Source organism: Sturnus vulgaris, chromosome 6 (genome assembly GCF_052056855.1).
Source record: "Sturnus vulgaris isolate bStuVul1 chromosome 6, bStuVul1.hap1, whole genome shotgun sequence".
NCBI classification, from domain to species: domain Eukaryota; kingdom Metazoa; phylum Chordata; class Aves; order Passeriformes; family Sturnidae; genus Sturnus; species Sturnus vulgaris.
The window spans coordinates 22,130,683-22,157,611 of record NC_142248.1 but is presented as its reverse complement, the minus strand read 5'-3'; the positions used below and the strand labels follow the sequence as shown (position 1 = coordinate 22,157,611).

Sequence of the window (26,929 nt, the reverse complement as noted above, 5' to 3'; positions counted from 1 at the left end):
GTGCCTTTGCCAGATCCAAGAGCATGCTCTGTAGGAAAACAAAGCAAAAATACAATTGCAGACAGCTTAAAGAAAATAATAAAGGTGTGAAATCACTGTTTCAGCTAACAGGTTCTCAGCATTTTCATGCATATGTTTGCATATTGTTAGTTTCATATTTTAATCTCTCATTTACACAACACATGCACATCATTTGTATTATGTAAACTTCAGCAAATATTAGTCATTTGTGGATCATAGAGCAAATGTTTTAAATGAGGTGATTTAAACCATTTCTCATTATTAATGAACACTGATCAGGTGTCTGCATATCCAAAATTGCATGAATATGCATGGTAAAACCCAAGGAATTGTTTATAAAGAACTTGCCTTTTGATACTCGGTGTGCTGTGGCTGTTTGAGATGTGTACAGCTGTAGGCAATACCTACCAGGTTGGGCACTAGGGCTGAACCTGCCAAGAGGCAACACCATTTTATTCGACTGATGTGTTCAACAAGTATGATTCCTGGTCCTGTTTTATTGCCTTCTTGGCTAGAATGGCTGCTGGAGGAGATTACAATCTTCTTTATGTAATCTGATTTCTATTTAAAGATGATATAGCCGAGAAGGATTTGCATAATTATTTCCATAAGTACATGTAATATCAAAGGGAATCCAGAGTCCAATTTGCTAGGCACTGAAATCCAGTATGCACAACTCCTTTCTTTTGTCAAGTGAATTAATAGACTGAGGGAGTCCTCTAGCTGCGTGTCACTGGTGCAGGCACAGCCAGCTACTGCTCATCACCTGCTCCAGGCTGGCACTTGCTGCTGCCTGGGCTGGGGCTGCTCCTGGGTAGTGCAGGACTGATGATGAAGTAAAATACACTGCGTGTTTCATAACTACAGTGCTCTTGTTAACTTAGAAACAGAAGACATTTCATTTAATTTTGGACTAGATCAAATAATTCAGTGCTGCATAATCCAAATAGTGTGACAGATGTTATAAAAGGTTATTACATTAAAAACTAAATAAACTAGGTTTTATGTATGTGCTGTCTTTGTCACCGTGTAACCTAGTCTATAAACAAGCATGACGAAAGTGCTGATTGACAGAAAATGCAGTATACAGCAAAAGATGAGAGATTACAGTTGATTATCAGATGTATTGGTATATGACTGAGAGTCAGTATTGTTTCACTCCTGGATATTTAACATGCAGTATGTATTTTAAGTTAAGGGAAGAGCTAAATGTACAGGAGGTAGAGCTTGAGAAGTGATATCATGAGATGTTATTCCTAATGCTATTTTTTAATCCATTAAACACCTACACTGAGCAGTTGCATGGAAAAATTAGCTACCAGCTCTATCAGTGCTGCACAACCCTAGTCTGGTTGGACTAGTTAATCCTGTGGTGAGAAGATAATTTAATCTTCAGATTCATTCTCTCCTCAGCTTTAAGTGAGGAAAGAATGCTCTATTGTGACAGTCTGTGGATGTTATGATATAGATTACTGTTTAATAGTCAAAAATGAGATTAAGGAAGTTAAGGTCACAGGTTTCTCGCAATAATCACAATAATAAATAAATAAATTTAATTTTCCACAACACCTGTTATATAAACTGGGAAAAAAAAACCCCAAACAACAATGTAGTGGAAAAACTGCAAAATATTTACAGCATGATTAGCTGTGTGTATGCGTGCCTGGTTTTGTGTTCCCGAGGACACTCAAAAGAAATCCAAAACATTGTTACGTAAGTTAAAGAATTTGGCCTTTTATTCCTTCTCTCTCAATACAATCAATACTTCTCGAAGGACAAAGAAAAGAATTAAAATAAATGCAGTGCCATTTATCCATGAAGAAGTTAGGCAAAAATATTTAAGCCAGAAGAAGTTGAATTCCAAAATAAAGCAAGTAAAACCTTACTTCTTCTAATGAAAACATTCTAAGAAATCTAGGCAGGCCGATTAAGACACATTTTTTCGACACTTTATGCTAAACTGTGTCCTTTTTCTCTTTTTTTTTCCTTAAAAAAATTATAGAAAACATTTTTTGTGTGAAAAATCACACCCGAAAATTCTGTCCAAATGGAGACTGGAACAATGCCTTGTAACAGTGTTAATTGTCACCATGGAAACCAGAAGAATAAGCCATTTTGAAACTGGTATAGAAGGCACACATTGAGCAACTCAAGCATTTTTCAGCCTCCCTCAGTGTGAAGGAACAAGATGCCTAGTCACTGAGAGGTCAGAGAAAGAAATCATCATGAAAGGTTCGTAGATGTGCACTGTCTGGTAAACAATAAAAAAATCTGTACACAGTTAACAACTCTGTAAGACTGTGCACTGCATCTTTCAGAAAGAGAAACACAACAAAAAGATGATCAGGAGATCAGCAGATTCCACCCCTTGAGCAAAACTTTAGGGCAATATTATGCGAACCTTGCCCCTAAAGCTCCCTGGGAATTCTGTTGTTGTAATAAAACTTCAGAAGAGAAAAGAAAAAAAAAAAAAAAAAAAAGCCTGCATGATGGAATTCAAAATAATGCTCTAAAAGCACACAGAGAGATTAAGACATCCATTGTAAGACTTTTGTATGGTGCTTCTGTTGGTTATAGTGAAAAGAGACCAGACATACTGAACACACAGTGGAGCTATGGCTACGAAGTACAGAAGAATTAAGCCAATGAACTTTCTCCATTACTGGAATAAGGGTGTGCTATTTGTAGATGTCCTGCATTCCATCATTCACATGCTAACAAAGTATCTTCAGTCAGATGGCACTGTAGGATATACAACTGACATCAGAACTGAGTGACCAGCAACCTTAGTTTTACCTGCATTGAAATTCTAAATTTTAAAAATTTGCCTTCCGGGGTGTTTTGACTGTGGCAGACAACAATAAATGCAGGCATATACCCTCGGTGTCTGAATGTGCATGCACAGTCAGCAATGGCTCACGTTTGTAAATTATATTGCATGCATAAAATTGAGTAAATAATATTCTGCAAGCAAATTCACCAAATACATAGCATAAATATATACATATATATGACATATATACATATATACACACAGTTATATATAGTATGTGTATATATACATATATACATATACATATATATATATATATATATATATGCATACATAGCAATATTTGTCCATCATCTCTTCACACACATTCTCACTTTGCTTTCTGGATAATGTTTGCACTCTTCATGCTAGGCTTCATGGTGGCCCCTTAGGAAGCCCATGCCTAATGCCATTCAGTGGTGAACAAAGAGTCTTTTTACTCCAAAGTCCAGGGTCCAAAGCTCAGCTGTATACAAGCAAAGTGAAGGAATCTGCTAGAGGCCAGCCTACCCTTCACAATAGCTCTTAATGCTTCTACCTTTTTGGTACTGTCAGTGTGAAACATTTTAGACACTGTCCAGAAGCTTAGTTATATTTCTTACATCGTCAATAGCACTAGAACCTCTGGGCAACATTCAAGATCTGGGCAGTGTGATCTGTCTAGATGAAAAGCAGTTTCTGTTTCTTGCAAACTTCATGTATTTCTGTATTAGCAATTTATGGCAAATAATTGCACAGAGAAATTATAAAGACTCCTACAATTGTCCTTGTAAATTAATAATAGGCTTTCTTGATTGGGATAAATTTGCTGCTGAGCCTTTGGAAAAATTAAAAAGTGCAATGTCATTTAAAATTGCCAGAACTCACAGAGCAAATTACATCTGAGGTTAAGAATCAGTTTTTCCTCTTCTAGTTTATTCCATTTGCATGATCTGGAAATCATATTACATTGGCTATGTATTGTTAATTGGACATAGATTGCATTATCTTTGATATAAATCAAACTACAAATATTAAAATGAATTGCAAATTCTGTAATAGAAGATCATAAAACAATCTTTTTTAAGTATCTCCCATTAATAATTTAATTCCAATTATATCACTCGGAAAACTCAAGAAGGAGAGTGCTAACTTATTTCCATTTGCCTTTTTCCCCTGCAAATAAGCACAACAGCACAATATGTATTTGTGTGAGAGTGCATGTGCATATGCGTGCATGCCTATAAAACAAAACAAATCTTAGCACTTTTGTCTTAAACCCCTACAGACACCTTAGGTTTTTTTGTTTCAGAAACTAGCAAATGCAGATTACATGTCTGCTATGCATTTCCTTCTGTGGCAGCTTGAGAAATAAACACATTGAAAGAAATATTAAGCAACTTCATGAACTGAATTTTCCCTACATTAAAAAATTATGCAGTTGGTATTCATTGTTCTGCCTTTTTTTTTTTTTTTAAGAAAAGTGACCCCAACACTTTAAATTTTACTATATATGTAATATCTTTTTGAAGACTTTGTATGCCCTTTAATGAATTTATATTAAATATTTAATACTGTTTAGGGCATATCCACTACTACCAAAAACAGTTATATTCCCAGCAGTCCCACTGTTTCAGGCAGAGGGCTTGATTGATCCTCCTAGCCTGAATTGAGTAGAATGAAAAGAAGCAGTTGGAAAATAGCTGCAATCATTTAATGCAGATGACCTCTGACAGGCTCACAGCTCTTCTATCTGAACAGAAATTTGCATGGGGTCTCTGTGCAGAGGAACAATGTAACCTAAATGGTAGACAATCTTTATTCTAATGAAGTGGGTGTCAAGGTCAATGTAAAACTGCAATGATAAATGGTGCACCACTAGGCAAGAGAAGTTGCATAGGCATTGTAGTGCTTTCACATTAATTGAAGGCTGAAATGCACCGAGTGAAAGCACAAGACTCTCTTTTCACCATAATGTGTTAATGCACAAATGTTTAAATGTTTTATTCAAGCCCTTAGCCTGTTGGCACAAATCTTATTGCAAACAAAAATACAATAGTTGGCCAATAACCAGAAAAATAGAACTTTTTATTAGCTTGCCTTATTTCTTGAATCTCTAACAACTTCCACAATCTACTCAGAGTACCAAAAGAATAACAAGTCTCCAGACACCTAATGTAATTCCCATGATCCTTTTTCTATTTAGGATATCTGTCTTTAATTAGTTCCAAACAAGCAAGCCTTTAGACAACTCTTCATTAGATACCATTCCCAATGAACTAACTACGAGAAGAAAAGTCATGCTTCAATATTATTATTTCCTAGATTCCAAGTTTTCTTTTAGTATATAGTTAACATCTCCAGGTGCCTTTTGTTCTCTCAAAGAATTAGACCAGTAAAACTGGGTTTTGTAATGCAAAGAGTTGTGTGCCTAGAGTGGGGACTAAACTACAATCTGTTATTGTGGCTTTGTCAAAACTGCAATACAACTATAATTATAGTACTTCATCAGTTGATCAAGCAATTTGTGGAAGGCAGTACATTTTGTCTTATAAAAATGAGGAGGACAGTAAGCTGCTTTTTAAAATCCTGAGCTGCTTAAGCTTGTTAAGGGTATATTGTTTGCTAATACACTCATTAGCAGCCAGGCATTTTAACTTCATCAATTAAACAGGAAATGGTGTCGCACCATCAGTTTAACAAAATGCTAAAAAACAGATAGCAGTCTACAGTTAAGAATTGTAGAAATCGCATTTTTACCTGCAAACTGCATTACACATTTCAAACCGTTTTTTATGCAGCGACATATACATGGGGAGTGTGTGGGTCTGTCTGTGTACGAACGTAGGTAGTGAAAGCCCTGCAGATAGTTGTGAAGCTAATTATATATATACACACACATACACCCACTTCCCAAGTCCCCTAAGGATTGCTGCTGAAGCACAACGTCATTTCTTGACACCGATGAACATTTACTCATCTGAGTAATCCCAAGGATGACAGAAGTTCATTCCTGTGAACAGCTAACAGCTCTCCTGGATAACTAACAGGTTCACAGCATGGATGACAATTTTTGAGTATTTATCAGCCTTTATAGTTTTAGGCTCTTCTGCGCAAATAGGTATTAACAATACGATTCGAGAAATTAGACAAGGAGTTTGTTATTAAAGAGGATCTGCAGTGCTTTCAGTTTCTGGGGACCTGTGAGTGGCATGTACTACACAACGCCATTTCTATTTTACAACTCGCCTGAGCAAGGGAATTTTCCATATGGAAATCAGTCTTCAGGATATTGCAATTCAGAGAATAAATTCCAGTGGGGGGGGGGGGGTGGGGGTGGGGGATGGGAGAATTGTAGTGTAAAGGAAAAAAAACCCCAATCCCAAAAAAACCCCACGTTAGTGATGAAACTGTTTAAAAAACTGTACAGCTTCATCTGTGTGTGATTTGTCAGGTCTGAAGCTTTGACGTGCCCAAGGGGCAGACCCCAGCGGGGCGCAGGCTGCAGAGCTAAATAGCTGTGAAAGAAGTCTTAATGTAGGATGGAATTCAAACTAACCTTGACATGACCTCGGGAAAAATATGCAAAAAGTAAAATGAATGCACTCTGCAAGATACATCCTAATTTTGTGGCCGAGCTGGTTAGTTTCACAAACATAACTGGGACTTTAAAAGCAAAATAAAACACGAGGAAAAAGGGGAAACTTCGGAATTCAGAGTAAAAACTCAAGCAGGCATGGGGTGTTGCTGTGGAGGCATATGAATCATTTGGAAACAATCCAAATAAAAACCAACACCGAACAATATTGTTGTCAGCCTGTCTATTCAGGAAAATTGTTTTTTTAGGTTGAATATAAATGACACAAAGCCAAGATTACATCATTGCATTACAAAGTCTGTTGTGGCTTTTAGCCGAACAAGCCCCATGGATCTACTGGCTGATGGCAGTAATTCAGTAAGAAGTTTTAAAGGCTTGGTTGTTTTGGGTATTTTTAAATTTTTTTTTTTAAAGCTTCATTGGTCTAAATAGAGTGGAATTTTGTTCAAATATTGATTATTTAAATTTTTTAAAACCACATCCCTGAGTTTGTTCTGCAAGCTTACTGCTTTATACAAACAATAAAAATTTGAATGGGTATATTAAGCCTTGATTTGGCTTTATTATGCATTTGGCCTGTCTTGCACAGTGTTCAGTTAAGCAGGAAGACATCCACCTTAATATAGCAGCCAAGAACTGGCTTATTCGCTAGATATATGGAAATTGTAATTGAGTGTCAACTTGCGTTGAAATTCAATCCCATTACCTTCAGAATGCAATTTTGTAGCAATACCAGTTATTTACTATGCTATTAACCAGTTTTTAAACATAATTAAATTCTGAGAACACATAGCCAAAATACAGTCGTTTCAATTCATATGGTGAGGGTAATATGGTACCAGGTGCATAAGAGCCCACTAGATCCGAGATGGCCACCCATAAAGGCAAACCCTGGCAGACAATGTTAGAACATGGAGCCACTGCACAGGTTCTAGTGCAGTTCAGGTAAGGCCACAGAGTTGCTACACTTCATGTTTAACAACCTATCAATCTTGTAAACCATGTTTTACCAGGATCTTTGGCTGATTTATGAAGGAATTTCTGAGACTGGTCTTGCACTGCTTGCAACGACGCTGTTGGTTTTGAGTTTGTTTCCATACCTTGCACTGGAGGTGTGACTTCTGTACAGACAAATACAGACGCAACCAACAGACATGCTTAACATTTCAGACATTGATTTAGGTAATTTACATGTACAGAGTTGCCTGAAGAATAGATATTAAATTTTTTTAAATGGCTCTCTTTAGAAATTTGAGCTACTGTACTGTCGGGTTAATGCTCAGGTATATTCTTTTGAGGGGAAAAAAATCCCCACAGAGTAAGGGAAATTCCAAAATACTGGTGTATTACTATAGTTAGTCCATTATTGAGCAGAAAATGCATTTGAAGGTGGAGAAAAAGTTCAGCCTGGAAACAAAAAGGAATAGTTGAGCTCCATCCTTGACTGGATATTCTTGAAATCTCATACTGATACGCTTTTACATTTACATTTTTACAAAATAAAATACAACATTGTAAGATTATGGAGATTTTTTGGAGATATTCAAAGAAAATCATTTATAACCTGTTATCCTCTCGTCTGCTAAGCTGTTGCAGTATGCATGAAACATAAAATTGGAACTCCTCTACACAAAGATTTAATTCCAAATGCACCTACTATTGTCAGGCTGTACGTTACAGGCATCATTCTGTTGTGAAATGGATGTTCTTGAGCATTTATCTTTCCCAGACTGGCTCTTCTGAAGTCCTTATTCCATTGTTACCCAGCTAGAATGCTAATGTTGATTAGTAACAGCCTTCCATGAGACAAGCTTGACTGAAAATCTATAAAAAAATTATTTGCTCTTCCAGCAACATTACTGGGATGCGTGTTTGGGGTAGAATACCTCTGGATCCTCATCTTCTTACCTATTTGCTATACTTTTTCATGGGAGAAGAGGTTCCCCGCTGGAAAAACATCCAAATGGAAAATTGAAGCTCCTCAGATCAACTGAGGCAGAATTCTGTCCCCATTAAGGCACAGGTAATTCCACAAAGATCAGTACACACACCACTTAAGGCACAGTGGCTTTAGTAATGCAAATAATTAGAGCTTGTCAACTGTGAGAAAAGAAAGTCATCCTTGGCCTGTGACAACAACCCTAGGGTCTTTGCAAGCTGGTGAGCAACCTCGGGTCAAGGTCAGAAAAACTCAGCATCTTGCTTGCTCAGTCTCCAGCCTCAGAACATGTGGATCTCAGTTCCCACTACCTGTAGTATCTAGAGTAACAACAGGACTTTTAAAGTAATTGAACTTTTCCCTACACAATAGAACTTACACCTGTTTGACTGCCCATCCAAGTGCTGACTGGAAAGGGTGTTGACAGCAGATTTCTCAATTATCCCTACAGTTTTAATGAAAAATGTTATTTTTAAATTTACATCCTGTACTGTATTAAATAAAGTGAAAGCTATAGTTTCTACAATGTGCTATTTGATTTTTTCTTTATAATGTCCCTTGTGTTATGTCAAAGTTGGCACGTGCAGCAGGTCCATGAGGAGTGCTAAAAGATCTTCACTATCTAAAACACTGGCACACGCTGCAATTCCTGTTATAGCAATACTATTACAATGGTGTCAAAACTATTGCAAAACATGTTAAAAAGTAAGTCTCATAGTTAACTGCTTATGATCATCTGCAGAGAGCCATACTCTGAGCCTTTCAAGAGACACAGCAAATAATAGAGATTCTCTTTTCCAGTATACATTTAATGTTATTAAAACAAAAGGAGAAATTTGGCACACCCCCAACATTATCAGTATTTACAAGGAAATAATCTCATTTTAGAAGAATTTTATAAGTTGTTAAGAACTCAGTATTTCATTTCTAATATTATTCTAGGATAAAACATAGTACTTCTATACAAAAGAGAAAATATTCTCAATTTGGAATGTTATTTTTATGATCAAACTGCTCTCAAGAACAAATATATAACAGAACTGCTGACACAGCCTAAAATATGGCTGTGTGAATGCTGCAGAAAAAGCTATTTCAGAAAACATTTTTAGCAATAGTAGAAATCCAACTTTGTTTAAACCTGAACTTTTTTTTTTTTACAATATCAAGTAATGTTAACAGCATGCCGAAAATGTTAAGGCTAAGTGTACAGTGTCAAAATAAATTGAATCTCTCTGAAAACTGGAAATTCAAGCTTTTAAAACATAATCCAGATGTTTGGCTTTTAATAATATTTCAAGAAAGAAGAAACTTATGCAATACAAAATTCATACATGCATATTTAATTTGTGTCTTTCCTATCACTGAATTAAAAATTTCTAACATATGTTTTCCTCGAACAGATAATGTTTTAAATTAGAAGAGTTGGCAAGAAGCTGTACACATCACAAACGTCACTGAAGTATTTTAAATTAGAAGAAAATATTTCATTTTTTCTGTTATTAACAGCTTTGATAGCAAATGCTATCACAGTGATCATTTTTTGCCTTATCAATAGGAAGTTTAATAGTCCCTGAAACAAACTAAGCATATAAAGATGACTGAAGAGTAAGAACTAAGGACTAGACTTCTTCAGAATACCTGAGATTGATAACACCCTGACAGACCTGTGAGTATTTAACAGATGCTTTCCATCTTCCTCATTGCTGATTAAAGCAGGACAATGCTGTTTCTTCAGCAAAAACCAGACAATCCTGAAGGTGAAAGAACTTTTTCCAAGATATATTTCAACTCTAGAACATTAACAACACCACTACATTTGCTGAATAATATTTAAAGGACTATAGCACAGTGGCCATTGTTCCTAAAAGCTAATACAAATGATAAATTGTACGATTTTTTTAACCTCCAGAGTCTTAGAAAATTAGACTCTGAGTTCATTTGTAAAAATTGAGGTTCTGAGCGTAATAATGTTTTAGTATTTTAAATAATTTAAGATAAAGAAAACCGAAGCAATAAATATGAGAGGACCTATAACACATATAAAGGGAAAAGGGAAAAAGACAAAAAAATCCTCCTTCTGGCTACCTGAATAAGGCATTGGGCTTGCTCTTTAAGATCCTTGTACCTTCTGAGGAGCGTGTGAGGTGTGCTTGTACACGACCACAAACAGAAATATGCCCCTATTTTACTGTGATGTGATGGAATGAGATGCGACTATGAACTTCAAGTCTGTGTAGGAATGTTGGAAACTAAACAATGCAGGACATGCTGAAAGGGAGTCTCTCCAACAGCTGCTGTGCCTAGGAGAGACACTTTGCCTCTTTTGAATGGCCGCCAGCAAGGGCATACCTAGTGCAGCCTTTTACAGCTTCAAGCTTGCTAAGTTCCACTGAATTGCACACTTGCACCAGTCATGTGAGTTAGAGAATTATTATTTTTAATTTAATATGAGAAGCTGGGGTACAAATGGACACCACATACAGTCCCAGTCCAATAGTCACTCCACTATTCTGTCCAAGAGAATACAGTGTCTGAGCTCAGAACTACTTAACACTCTGTTTCACACTAGACTGAAAAAAAATTAGTTATAACACTTACAATATATTGTAGTCACTGCAGAAAATACTCAACTCTACACATTCTTACATTCTCAATGATATTTAAGAACACTAATAGTTACCTTCAAATGAGTGTGAGAACACAGCGACACTGAACTCATTTTGTGACTAAACAACTATTGAGACAGAAACAAAAGAAACTTTCCTTCTGTTTCTTTCTATTTCCCTCATTTCAGGTGTCTGTTCTCAAGGATTTATGGTGCTGCTATACATGAACTCTGCTATTTGCTGGCATGATGAAAGCTGAAAGCTTCTTCTCATCTCTCATGGCATTCTGCCAAAATATTCTCTGACAAAACTTGGGTTGATTCACAGATCTGAAGTTCAAGAAATTGTCATAATCTAACCTCCCCACTTGGATAAAATGTACCCTAATCTTATCATCTCTGCCTATATTAAGCTCTCAAATTTCTGGCTTGGAGAAAATCTTTTGTTATTGCATCTGCCCCCGACTTAAAGACACAAATAATAATAAATTCATAGAATTTCTTGGTAAAATTATAAACTAGCTTATTTCACTGTTAGAAAATGTATGCTTCATTCCTAGGTTGAATTTGTTTAGTTTTAACTTCCAGATGTTTTATCTTCTTATACAGTTGCCAATAGCTTGAATGTCTGTGAAAGCATGAAGTTACTACAAGAATCAAACATGAAAACAAATGACTTGCACTGATCTTGAGTTCTCTCTGTTTGGTGTTTCTGGGATTACAATTTACAGAACCAAAACACAGAGAAGATGAACTATTTTTGCAGAGGCTACTAAACTTAAATATATGCATTTTGGAGATTCTTAAAGTGCATGGTTTATCCTAGGGATGTCAGCAAGCAAATTTTTGATACTTGGCCCAAATATAAATGAAAAATTATGGGTTTGGATTTAATTTGTGCTTATGGACAGCATTGCCTGTACCCCCATTTTGGCTTATGCTTGGATTCTACTGGTACACTTAAAGATTGATGCTGATGGTATTTGTGACAGAAAGGAGAATAGGGAGCAGGAGAAAAAGAACATAGCAGCAGGTGAAGCTGATGACAAAAAAGACCACATTCAGAGTACAAATGCTCTCATGGATTAACACCACTGAACATCAGAAATCCTAATAATCAATGAGAGTTTCATCCACAATACGAGTATTTTCTAGTGCTTACTATCGACTGCTCTAGATTCTCTCTGGAAATCGTAAAGTTGAACATGAAGTGATCTTGACAGACCAGGGAATCTGCCCTTTTGTGTTTAGCATTTTGTAACGAGCTTCTCTGAAATCAGCACACAGCATAACACCTGCATATTAATAGAATCTGTCTTAAGGCAATTAAAAAAAATTAATTCTGTAAAGATACAGCAACAAAACTGTAGAAATTGATTTCAGAAAAAAACCAATACAAGTTCATGATGGCATTCTGAAATGTTAATCTCTGTGCTCTAAACAAACTGATAAACTATGGTGGCTATAGCTCGATATTCAAATCTATGTAACACTTGCAATGTCAGTGCATATAGAGACTCGTAAGTTATTGCTATTTTAATGCCTGAATTCTACTCAAGATTAAACAGAACATGTCTTGAAAATGGGAAAAGATATGCATATATCTGAGATGGGGAAAAGTGCTTCAAAGGACTGCAGCAGCAGGAAATACCAGGACACAAAACAAACAAACAAACAAAATTAAATAATACAATACAAAGCAAATTTAGGATATTTTGAATGTACTTCAGCTACAGTTAACACTCGGGAAGACATGAACTTTTGTCTTTCTGGCATTCTCTCAAGTGATTCTGGTCCAAGAGATTTCTGGAAAGCCTGTTCTGGTAACTATGCATGCCACGATAGCTGCCCAATTGTTCAAATACAAATTGAAAAGATCTGTGGCCATTTAAAAAAAATATATGCTTACAGTAATGTGTATTGATGTCTTCAACTTTAACTGCTGTCTGTTTAATAGGTGCTTGTTATGGGAATGTGTGTAGGGAATTTAGTAGTTCCAAACAAAGATGGAAAAATATAAGAAAATAAATCATAAAGGATGATGGATAAAGAAGATTTCATTGCCTAGTCTCTGTTTTTCAAAAATTTTAAGGAATATGCTCTATTCAGAATATCAGCAAAATATGTGACTGATTTTAATGACAGAACCTTTGTCAATAATATCTGCACTTCAGTGACATGAATAAAGTGGTTTCATTTCTAGGTTTAAGTGGCTGTATTTCCTATCTTAACAATAATTTTATAATTGGTAACAATTATAAAAATAAAAAAGTATACTTTGTTGAATGCTCCACATTCTTAACACTACTAGGTTACCTTTTTTCAAATCAATGTCTAAGTCAACTATTTTAGGCCATTTTGTTTGCTATTTTGCTAGAAGTATAACATGCTGCTATAGAACTGAAGTCTAAAGAAATGAAAGCAATGAATACATATTTTAGAACAGGCCATAGAGCTTTTGTACACTAAATTACTACACTAGTACTACATTAACCCTATTAAAGTTAATTTTTACAGCTCATTGATGACTGGCGTTTTGTACTGATGTTTGAAGAATTGCTATTGCATTGGTTTTATTCTTTGCTTCTTTAATAATAAAGTGTGAAAGAAATGGAAGAAGTGGGATTCAACTGTCCTTTTGTAAAGCTCTTAAGAAAAAGGTTCAAATATTTAAGCCATGTAAAATCTTCAGGGACATTATATTTATTTTTAATTTTCCAACATTTCATAGGCCTGAAAAAGTCCCACTAGTATGAATACATTTATACCTGATTGGTACCACAAAAAAAGACCACGTTCAGAGTACAACTGTCACATTTGCTCTCATGGAATAACACCACTGAACATCAGAAATCCTAACAAACATTACTGCAGACCCTTCCCAGGACCTGACTGCACACGTGCTGACAACACAGTGTAGTAGGCCACCTGCTGGCCAAATCAGCCAATTAGCAATTTTAATCTAATTATTAGAGGATCATACAAAGAAGAGATAAACATAAAAGAAGTTCATAAACCCCATCAACTAAAGACTATTGGAACTAATGTAAATGTATATATAAAAGGGAATGATTCTTCATCTTATTTTAGGTTTTCCAAAAGTGGTCATCACTTGAGTCTGGACCCCAATTTATGAAGTAATGTTCTCTTGTGTTACAAGCACACAGTAGCTATGTTCTTAGGCTTTTACACACCACTTTATAAAGTAAGGTTCCATGGCAGGTCATTCGTCACACTATTCCAGTCAGGCCCTCAGAAATGACTAGAAGAGACTCTGAATACGAAAATCCAAAATTGTGAGTAGCTTCCCTGAGAATATTGAACACAGGCTGGCATCACTCCTAAGTAGGATGTAGGAACTAAGGCTACTGTGCCCACCGGCCTGGATCCAAATATAGCCATACAAAGCAAGGAGAACAGCCAAGCTACTAACCACACTGTACATTCAGACTTACAAAAGGAGGACATGTGAAATATAAGTCCTGACAAGTTGCAGAAATTCCTGAACAGATGAATTCTTGTCAGAATTTCAGAAAGATCCTCAACTGTTGGATGACCTGACAACTAGAGATCAAAACATGGAAAGTGCCTAGTTTTGAGATTTACTCAATGAGAATCCGCTGGTACTGAAACCTGCAGCACTAGGATAGTAAATTCTGGCCATGGCACGTTAAGTCAGCAAGCTAAAAGACATACCTACAAAAAGAATTCAAAGATGCAGCTGCTGCTGAATAACCTGGAAAATTGACCATATGCTCCTAAAGGGAAGAATTTAGGAAGCACAAGAATGCAATGCAGAATGCATGCTACTGGAAATGGTGTGTATTCTCTACTATTTTTAGCCTTATAAGACATAAATATCAATAGAAAAGCCTTTTCTCAAAAGACTGCTACATCAAATTCACAAAAATATCGTATGTATGATTTAAACAACCTATGTTGATTTTAACGAAACCAAAAGCCTGAACCATCAGATCTCCCATCACACTGGGTCTCCCTCTTTGAACAGTGGAGAATTGTTCATGATACATATAGTCAGCAATAAACATAACAAATTTTGAATGCTGTGCAGGTTAGTAGTATATTTCTAGTGGCTGACTTGAAGAGAAGAAAACAAGAGAAAATGGTTGATTACTTTTCTGGCATGAACGCATTTGGGTAAAATAGAAGAAATATTTTTTCTCACTATTTAAACATACAGCGGCAAATCAGAATATTTTAGCTACCATTAGAGCATATCTCAGCACCAAAGTCAAGATTTCCTACCATGGCAGTAAAAAGTGGTGTCTATGAAAATGGTTAGTTCACAGAGAGGATGCCCTGTTCTTCAGTCAAGATACAGCTTTTGGGATGCGTGGCTTTTAGAAGAGATGCAAAAAACTCCTCCCATATACCCCCTAAAACAGGCAATGCTTTCTGTTGCTTGTTGCAATTGGACAGCAATATTCAACATCTCTTTTAATCTGGCTTCAAACAAGAAGATTTGAATTTAATTAAATGAACCAAAAAGAAATATTTCCATGAAATGTACATTCTATTGCTCAATATTTAATACTCTGAGTAACTTTGAAATGTGCCAGGAATAGCAAAGCTCACTTATTTAGCATTTGTGCTGTTAGACAAAATACATATATATACATATATACACATGCACAACTGAACTAAATGAAAACATGTTTCTTTAGATATTCTCCTCTCTTTGTATCTGTGCTAAATTCCTGACTATGTTAATGTGATTTTTATGAAGGACTCACTATTGATCATTGATTTGTAGAGATAAATTCAGCACTTGAATCGAGAAAAAAAACCCAAACCAGATGGGATGTGGGTCTGCCTGCAGCTGAAGGCAGAAGGCAGCTGGTGGTGTCTTAAAGGTGAGCAAGCTATTGCCCACCAGGTAACTCATGGGGAATTACTTCTCCACTATGGGAAGACAAGTGCAATATGCATGAGAAGGGAGAAATTGTGCTGTTGCTTCCAGGCAAGACAGAAATTTCTAGTTTCACTGATTTTAGAAACCAGAGCTCTCTGAGAGTCTCAGTTGGAAGGAACCCACTTGAATTCCAACTTATCCCACACTCATTCCCTACTGCTGCTATGCTGCCAGGAAAAATTGTAGAGGAACTGCTACAGGAGCTCTGTATCATCAGGAGATTCTCCTAATGCCCAGTTCCTTCAAATAATTGTACTATTAAATGACTGGTATCTTGCTGCACTGCCCACCCCTCTTCTTTCCCTACTTCCTCTTTTTTATTTTCTCTTGGTCATTAACTTTTTTTATTCATCACTTTATATTGACCATAGGCTTTTGCCAAGTGTGCAAAAAATTTGCAAAAGTGTTAGTTCACGTCTGTGAAAGACTGTCTGTCAGCTTTTCTGTCTGTTTTCCTGGGGTACTCTTAGCTTCTCATGGTCAGCAGCAAAGTCCTTTAAAAATCAACATATGCCCCCCAGAAATGACACACATTTCATGTTTTCTGCATTTACATTAATATTCCAGTCCAGGTTTCCATTTAGGAGTTGGTTATGGATTGCCTCCTCTTTGACATTTCTGTTTCCTATGCTTAGACTGACATCAGCTACTCACTACAGGAAGGTTATCAGGTCTATGTTACACTGGAATACCCCTAGAAGCTCAGAATGATGAGCATAAAAGCCTACCTCACAAAATACACAACAAAACAATGGCTCTGCTGTTTTCAGACCACTGTTCCAAAACATATTTTTGATACCAAGGTGAGCACCGTTGCCCTGAAAAAAAATTGTAAAATATCCCAGGTTTTTGGCATTTTGTGTAAGTATTTTGGAATCAGTTTACACAAGGATTTTCTGACCATTAGTAAATTTTTTATCCATTACTTTCTGTGGAGTCAGAGTTTGATGTGCCACATAGCATTTTCCAGCAGTTTTACTAGACTAACAAAATTCCCTTTTGCTTCTCTCTAGGGTGATTTGGGGGATTTTCAATTTTACATGTAAGTGCTCATCTTCTTCAGATATGTTATATTCAGCTAGAATGCCAGGGAGCAATCACAGTGACTTTCCTGTTTCATTCAGGTACTGCTTTGATTATTGTCTTTCAATTGAAACCAGAGCTTGGGTGAGTAGAATTCTTCTAAAACAACTATAGTAAACTTTAAGAGATGGAATGTCTTATTTCACGAATTGTTTGTTGATTGACTGCACTTATTCACTGGTTTCATCATGATTTCATTGCCCATCTGCAGTGCTTGGTTGCATCTTTCCAGTCTAATTTTTCTCCTTATCAGTGTTGCACTGCAGCTGACTCCATAATCCAGCTGGTATTAAATTACTCATTGATCTAATAGCATAGTTGCAAATATAGCAATTGAATGCCTGGCAGCCCTCTGCATTGCTAGAGCACTGCAAATCTTTAGATTTGCTTAAGCCATATTACAGATATCTACTTCTTCATTAAAACCTTACATTCTCAATGGTTTCAGACACCATATTTTTATTTCAAAGGTAACTGTGATATTCAATCTGGCTGCCTGTCTCTTTCTGTCAAGAACATTTTTATTTCTACTTTTTCTGTTGCCTGTTACACTACATATGTTGCACTGAAATGCCAACATTTTCAGCCAGTCTGCATCCGCCCTGCTTCATGGGTTCTTTCAACTTACATCAATGTGTGTGTTCTGCTGTTTCTGTTCTGGCACTTCGGATAGTTCTCCCACTGTTTGGAGACACATATTAGATGGGTTTTACCCTAATGTCTTTCCTCTGAATGGGAACTGTGTATTTCACAAGTGATCCTGGCAAAGAGATACAATTAAGAAATGTTTCATGTCTACAGTCACACATGGTTGCTCTAGTTCCTGGCACCTTACCATATCCTCTTTTTTTGTTTCTGGTTTTGGTTAAGAAAGCTTTTTCTAGCTTTTAACTTACTTACATTATTTTTGTTCCTCTGACCAGTTTTTCTTAGAGGCTAAAAATTATATACTCTTGCTGAAAAACCAAAATAATACCAATGGTTTTTTTAGGCAACAATACCCATATTGTCACAAGACTATCCACTTCTCACTTCTGATGGTGTTTATTTGATCTTTCAACACATGGTAACAAGCTAAGATATCTTAGGAGCTATTGTTCCTCCACCTAAATAGTAGACACAGTAGAATGTGTCTGGATGAAGGGCATAAAAAATAAGCATGTAAGTCTCAATACACGTTCAGCTTTAGAAAGTTACCACCTGAAAAATTCTGTATCTGTAGTAGCCTATTTTTGAGAAAAATCAATGGGTAAAGCAGAGATAATCAAACTCCAGTGCAATGTCTGTCAAAATCTGGATGTGTCATAAACGAGTTTCAAACTGGAGTATTGCATAAACATTACACAGTGGTACAAAAAACATCCTCTTTTTGTGATATCAGAATAAGGGAGTGGTAACCTGAGAGAGTCTGATCTTCAGAACCTCTTTATCCAATCAGTGGAGAAAGAGGCAGGAGAGAAAAGGGTTCTCTTCAAAATATTTCAGAGTACTCAACAAGCTTCTGCTCTGAATCGCCCCTTAGAGAAACCTCCTCATGGTAGAGTCTGGTCTACTTTGCTCCCATAGTAGTTAAACTACGACTCCTTGTCCCAGTGTATTACTGGGGAAATGACAACCTCTCCACAGTTCTCCCTGCAGCTTGTGACACAGCTGGCACATGTCCTTCACATCTGTAATAGCACCTGTCATTCCAGAACAACAGGATGTGAAGTGTACTACAGCTCTTTCCCCCAAAAAGTCTCTCTTCATAGAGCCAACTTTAACGTTTTGCGATCATTGGAATTCGACAGCAACCATGTTTCCTTCAATAGAACAGCACCCACAAGAAGTTAAGAACCACAGGTATTTCACACTGGCCACAGGAGTTGGCTGCAGCCTGCCCTAAGACTCCACATGGACCCGATGCAGCCACAACTGCAAAACTTATTAATTAAATTACAGTGATTTCTTATTTTACCTTGTTAGAAGGAGAAATTCACACAAAGTGCTGGAGCTACTTTTAGTACAATATATTAAAAGTGCATACACACAAAGTAAAAATATCGCCCTACCTTAAGTATGTAAAAAGGTTACAAATATATACACATAAATCATTTATATTGATATTTTACATATTTTCAATATATAAATACTGTGTATAATATATATTTATAAAAATAAAAATACAATACATATACAAATAAAAATTCAGGAGATTATAAACTGGTACACTTCACTGCAACTTATTTTTTATCATTTAGACATAAATTCATTGAATATATTGCCACTGAAAGTTTATGGAGATTTAGTGAATTTGGGTTTCATATAGAAAACCTGCCAAAAAGCTATTCTGTGGTCATTTGTTTTTTGTTTATTTCTATGAAAGAAATATTACAGTATTGATTATTTTTGAGGTATACTGATGAGGAGTAATTTGGAAAGAAAATAGTAGTTCCTATATTATGTTTATAAAGCAAAACATCATGGATAAACCCTGTAGTTCCTATGAGTTAAAAAAAATAATATTTTCCCCTGGACTATGAGGTGGAAAAATAGGGAAATGCATTAGGAATAGACGAAGTCCATTAGGAATAGAGTAATAATACTATTGCCACCTATAATTTTTGCTAGTGATTTTTTTATCTTCATTGCTTTAAAATAGATGGATACATCGATCTGCTAAAAAAAACCACAAAAAACCAAAAAACCAGTACCAAGTCCACAGACAGCTTCAAAAATCATACTGTCATTGTGTTATTAACATTCCTCATTTTATCTTATTTCAATATATTAACTGGAACGACCAGTGGAAGCCAGCTTTAAGGTCTCACTGCTTAGGACCTTATCTTGCTATTTTATAGCAGCAAGGGCACAAACATGCATGTGGAGTTGACTAAGATGCTTGACGTGATGACTGTAAATTGTCCGCGTTTTGCAGCTGTAGTAAGGAATGGTGATGACAGCTATGTGGTGCACATTTACTTTTGTTTGAAGTTGAATGCCTCTTTCATTCTAGACACACTGCTTTAATCTCCAAAAAGCTGTGCTGGTTTTTGCTACAAGCTCAGTAAATACTGCTTTGCTACAATGTGAAATTCATCGTCAACATCATGTTGGGAAGAAGTGGGAGAAACCCACTTACTCTTGGGAAATGCATGAAGCCACTTCTTGCAGAAATACAGGGAGTCTGCTCTGTAGAAATTACAACACTATCTTTAAAAATGCATGTTTACATTTGAAATGTATTGTGGAAGCAACCAAGAAAACGTAAAAATATTTTTCACATTCTTTTTGTATTCAGTTTCCAGATGTTTTAATTCTGTAGATATGGCAATCAGTATTTTCCTATTGTAATTATGTAAGATTAAAACTTAACATTTCTCTGCTTTAAACAAGAATTCTTCCAACAATATTTTCTGCTTTGTAAAATACAAAATTTGCAAGAATTGGCAAGGAATTTAATCCTATTACGTGAACATATGAACCACTGAAGAATGAACTAGTTGTTATGGGATGGGTCACAAAGGAATTTTTACTCTGTTCCCCAGTGCAACTGAAGTGAAAATACTTGTGCAGAAAAATGTAACCAATTTCATCACCCCTTGTAATAAGAGAGTGGGAAACTTTGCTCTGTCAGGTCCTGAACTCATTTAGATCACATTGTAATAGCAGTCAGACTTTTACTGCTATTTAGTATATCATGCAATTTTGAGAACTATCATACAAAACATGATTTTCCTACCTAGTGGAGAAAGTCATTGAGGTTCTTAATGTGTTGGGGGGAAAAAAATCCAGCCTAGCACATGAAAATTACTGAACTTTTTGAAGAACAGTAACTGAAGCCAGTTTTGTGCAAAGTCATTTTACAATATATGACAGTTAAAAACATACTACGGTGTAAAAAGCAAAGATTAAGTTCCACTGAAGCATGTATCAATCCATGTACGTAGACATAAGTATAGACATATTATTATCTAAGGAACAGACATGCTATTGCTAACGAGTATCTCTATGGACATTATTTTGCAGAATAATCTTCCTATTCTTTTTTTTTAACATATTTTTCAGATAAAATAAAACCTTTCGTTTTGGGACATAATTTGCTCTTAGGATTAAAGCAATATTTCATAAAGGTGGTGATTTTTGCAAGGTAGCCTAAAAGTTGATTAGCAAACTATAATAACTATTCTGATTGCAATTAAAAAGCCCTTCGAAATGGGTCAACACACCTAAGTGCTATCTGCAGTCATTTAGATTTTAACATCATGGTTATTACTTATTATCAGGCTGCACAATGAGATATTGATTACTTTTAACCTTTAGAGCTCAGAATTCAGGAAAAGTCAAGGTACTAGCACAGCCTACCTTTCCTGTCTAGTAAACTTATGGCCTTTAGTGGAATTCTAATGATTCCTATTGGCAAGGCAAAACTGAAATTAGTTTATTCTTTTGGCTCATGCAGAAATGATGACATGCCTAAAAATACTGCATGCATAGCAGATTTGCAGTTACTCCCTACAAGGGGCTCAATCCTGAAGTGTGCCGAGAGCTTCCTGTAAACTGACAACCATCATTTTCTTCTGCCTAAAACTGACTGTTTTAGCAACTCCATGCAGGCACTGATGGGTTACCAGACAGACAGAAATCATCCTGGACTGTGCAGAATATGCAGCTTAGGAGCAAAAATCTTCATATTTTCTAGTTTATAACCAATCCTCTAAGCATATTGTCCAAATATATCACTCTGCAGGCTGTTAATCTTTTAATAAGTTTTCTTTATATGGAAAATCTACTTGAAATAAAGACTGAACTACAATGCAGCTTCAGTAGGTATGAGGAACTTGCTTTAAATAGAACAAAGTAATCCAATTAAACTAATCTGGTTTACAAGTTAAAATGATACGAAGAACATTAATTGATCCTTATAGGCTGCTGCTATTTGAGCCGTCTCTCTGTTTGCACAGCATTTGGAACCACTTTGCACATTTGTATCCTCTAATAGCAGAGAACTCAGGCCTCCAGTTCAGGAGAATTATGGGCAAGAGAAACATATAACTGTTATGTGTTAGATTAATTTGCAGAACACTTGGCATTTTATTGCCAAGCAGTCAAATTGTTCCAAGTTGTTCCGGAAGGTTGTTATTAATAGTATGTTTTCTGAGGAAAGTTCTGTCTACTTTTGGAACTGCATTTCTGTTGCCAAGGAAACTCCTTGAAGCACAGCATTCTAGGAGCACACTGCTGCTTTTGTTTGCCAGTATCCTATTCATATCATCTAAGTAAGCACTTTACATACTTTAGCCTCCAGTTTCAAATGTTGAAGTCTTTATGTATTTATATTACCACGTTAAATATAGTTTGTGCTTCTTTTTAAACTCAGAGACTCTTGCAAGATTATTTTAACAGTTGCATTAAAAAACAGGTTTTTGTGCTGGTTTTTTTTTTTCACAAGTTTGCAATAAATTAGTTTTAATTTGAATAATAGCTCCATAGGTTATAGCACTAGTCCTTAAGTGTTAATTATCTTTTCACTCTGAAATTAATGTAGTCATTTCCTACTGACTCCTCTACACCATTATTGAAGTGCTGAGGAAAACATGTCATTGAGTTCTGAGCCAGAACTGTTGTTGTGATTAATCCTGGTCACATGGCCAATCTCTGCCAAAAGGAGATCACTGAAAAAAGGTGACAAAGACAGTGATTTCCTGTCAGCAAAGAGTACGACAGGGCTGTCTAGAAGTGATGCAAATGAGGGAAACTTTCACCACGGTTTGTTTGATCCACTCCGGGCCACAGCACACTGAGCCAGAGAGAAAGGCACAATGGAGCAGCAGCACACCCAGAGGAGGAAATTAACTGCACCTTCCAAGCAGGGATAGAGCTTCCAGCAGGGAAACAAAAACTGCTGGGAGATTTTTTTTTTCACACTCAACTTTTTTTGAAATATATCCTTAGTTTTTGATGTGCATTTTTGTGTTATTTAATACAGTGGACCACTTCCCCTTGATGAAAGAGTTCAGCAGTTAACCTGTTCAAAAGCTGTACCAACTAAATGCTTTCAAAATCTTTGCACTACTACATATGGACTTTTTTCCATCTATCATAATCGTTACTGAAGAATTTCTAGTTAAAAGACATGGTTTATGCAGTTTGTATTAAAACTACCATACATTGCTTGTAATCAGAAAAAAATATTTCTTTTATTTGATATTTTCAAATGCTTGGTTAATTTTATTCTGAACATACTAACAATTTTAACAATCATACTGTACTTATTTAAATAGGCTTTTAATCTAACACAATTAAGTTTTGCAATTAATCTTCAGAGGAGAATGGAAAGAATTATCATTAACTTTTCTGCTAGTATACTCACTTCTAATCTCGACAGTTCTTGTAAATACTGATTTGCTTCATTTTGAACATTCAAGGTACAGAATTACTCAAGTTCCTACTAAAGGGCTAATTAGCAGAGTTTAAATTCTTTGGGTTTGATCCTCCAGTAATGGCATATGAATACAGCTGAAGTCAATGCAAGTTCTGTGTACTTAGAGCTTATGAGATCAGGCTCACATGCAGTAGATTAAAATGAAATAAACATGATACATTTGGCATCAAACTGAGCTGTTATAGAAGTACAAAGAAGTAAGAATCCAAAGCATGGAAATGTTCCTTTTAGGTTTTTTCTTAATTATTAGAGAAAGCATTAGAGGACAAATAAACCATCATCAATTCATCCTGTTACTGCCATTTTATCAAACACTAGCTGATTTTCAAAATCATTAGCTAGTTTAGGGCTACAAATCAGAAATTATCAATCCAGGAAGTCTAGAGAAAGTAGGAAATTCATATTCAGTGTTACAAAAATATGGTTGTGCCGTTCCTATTATAAGGGCAAAATAAAACCCAGTTAAAGAGAGATAACAGGGATCCTAGCAAAAAACTATAAAGTTCCTGGAATATTAGGAAAAAAAAAACAACTAAGCTGAGAGTTGACTTAACTGTATATTCCCTCTGAAAATAGAGTACTGTGAAAATATTCTAACCATGAAAATACATTTCATTTTCCTGTATACAATTTTAGCATTCATATATTGTGTTATGCTGCTTTAATATATGCTTGCCCCTTCTGAATACCTGTTTCATCATTGCTCCTTCCCATTCATAGACTCCTTAGGGGCAATGATTACTGTTGGTAATAGTGATACCACAGCAGGTTCCCTGGCAGGGGCGGCTTGCTGAGCTGGCTCTGAGCTGCAATTACTTGTCAGCTCAGCAACTGAGAAAAGAGATCTGTGGTTTTAGGAGAATCCACGAAAATGCAGAGAGTGCAATTAGCAGGTTCACTTTTGAAGCCGCAATTGATAAAGGGAAACTAGAGCAAGACCTGTGTTTTCATAACACCCCACAGCACTGGGGAGCTCTGATAATAGCAGCGCCTGTGTTTCTGTCCCTGCAGAGCAGAGCGGCTGTGCTCTCTGGGAAGCGCAGGCAGCGCTCACGCACACTCGACCATTCACGACTAAAAACGCCTCCGAATAAAACGGGTGTCACCATTGCTTAGAAGAGAGGTTTACTAGGCTAGTTTTATAAAACTATTAATGCTCTTTTTGAGCACATGATTCATTATCACACAAATCTCTAGGGATGGTAAAGACCTAGTGATTTTTCTGATCTTTCCTTTGCCAGTGCAGAATCGTTCCTTCAATTACATCAGCTAATGTTATCCTTTGTCTACTTTAAATGTCTGAAATTATCGGGCTTTCAACACTTTGAGAGGTTGTTCATTGTGGTGTTCGGGGGTTTTTTGCTGTTGTTTTTTGCTTTGGTTTTTTGGAAAGATCTAAATGCAATGCGCTTAAGATTTTTCCATTACCTGCAAATATTCCTCCTGTTTGTGGATGCTCCTTAGTGATCTGTTATGCAAACTCCACATCTCTAGTTAAGGCTTTTGTTCGGTCCTTAAAAATTTGCTTGCTGGTCTTACTAGAGAGGTAAATGCAGTGAATATTCACTGCGGGAGAGCAAGGAGTCTATTTCTACTCTTCTTCAAGTGGTTTTGTAGTGACGAAGTACCAGAGAGGCAGTTTTGAGAAGGAGGCTCAAATCTGAAACAGTAGCCTGTGACCTCCTGGCAGAAATTGCAGGACAAATAAGCTGCCTATTCTTTGGAATCAGTGCTAGTTTGTCTCTGCTACACAGGCTGCAGACTTAGATACTCTGTCATACAAACTTTGTGCTTTCAGAAGTGTCATGCCTTTCACGGTTCAGAATTTCATAATATTAAGAAACTATTCCCCTTTTGCATATATATATTACCCATTTTTCCACCATATTATACTGCATATACAGAAATATATACTGAATATATATTATTAAATTGTTGCCCTTTTTTACTCTTCTCATCATGCATTATTATCCCAGCCTTACCATCTATAATTATTATTAGGGGTTACATTTGGAAATCAGAAAGGGAAGTATACTAAATAGGTTCTAAAATACTTGAACTGACTGCCTAATCTTTGTTCCTTTTCATATTGATGGATGGATTGTTACCTTAAAATTTATGTTTATTGATTTATTTTTTTAGTATAGGAATAAAACTAGCAGTTAAATTAGTCATGGTACAAGCTGGCCCTATACGGACAGGCACTAACTACCAAAACACCTTATTTCAGACTCACAAAAAACTCTTTACTCACTTCTGACATTGTTTATTTCTGAGCCTGGCCAAGGCCAGGTCTGTTAATGTGTGATTAAGTCTGACGAAGCACCTAACAAAGTTAGGAAAAAAGACAATAGCAAAAATAAAAAATAACTGTCAAAGCAAGAAATGGAGACCAGTGAATGAAATTCACTAACAGCCTAAAATAGTTTGGATCTGACCTATATTTGCATTTATAAACATATTTTAACTCACATGGCAACCCCTCCTTACTGGGTATTTTAAATAAAATAACTAAAATAAGAAAGAATAAAATTCAAAAAGGCCATCAAGAAAATAGGATCCAAAGCAAGAAAAAAAATACTATCTTTAAGAAATTATCAAATCATGCAATAATAGAAGAAAGAGAACAACTTCTATTTGACCTTGAATGTACCATTTATTTGATAAGAAATAAAAAAAAAAGCTAGAGGGTAGTTGTTGCTTGTCATTATAGTGTTGCTGATTCTGTGGTTAGTTATTAATTTTATTTTTTATGATTCACAATCTGCTCTTTGAAATATGCCATATGCTCAAAGCAATTCAAGGATGACAACTGTCAGAATTACTCCAATAAAAATTGCCTAAATGAGGAAGATTTACTGCAGCCTGATATTTCTGTTGAAAGCCCCTCCTTTCTTTCCCCCACCACCCCTCAGACCCGTAACTCCTCAGACACACAGTGAAGCCTGAATCAATTTTAGGATCGAGTCACACATTTTGAGGAAGTTCTTACAAGTACTATCTATTTAGAAGAAATGATAAATCTTCTGGGTGAAGGCTGCTATGGCAAATAAAAGAAACTATGTGTGTCTATATCCATGTACATACATATACACATATATATATATATTTACACACGTACATATATGTACACATATATATGCTAGAATTAGACCCTACAGCTTCACCCTACAAGTTCAAAATCATGTTGCTCAAATCACAACCAAGTGTGAAGACTTAACATGACAATGTCTACTTTATGTATAACTAATAAAAAAATAAATTGGAAGAGTCCTGTATCCTGGCAGCAGCAAACCAAAATCAAGGCAAATGTCTTTCTTTCCAGATGAGATCTGAAAGGTGGATAAAAATCCAGCTGAAAGCTCCAATCAAAACACATTTTGTTAAAAATTCCCGTTTCATTTTTTTTCTTCATTTTGTTTCAGTCTATTTATTAATGCAGTTTCATTTATTTCTATTCATCTTGAAGACAAATCTTTGTCCTTCTATAGAATTACACCAAATAGAATGTGATAAAGGGAACTTTCTTGCAATT

The 26,929-nt window shown here is 35.9% G+C and overlaps 1 protein-coding gene across 4 annotated transcripts in view; it reads right to left on the bottom strand.

Moving 5' to 3' along the window:
* Window positions 1-26,929, bottom strand: part of AKAP6 (A-kinase anchoring protein 6) — a 256,922-nt gene that overhangs the window by 47,833 nt on the left and 182,160 nt on the right. The gene's annotated exons all lie outside the window — the stretch shown is intronic.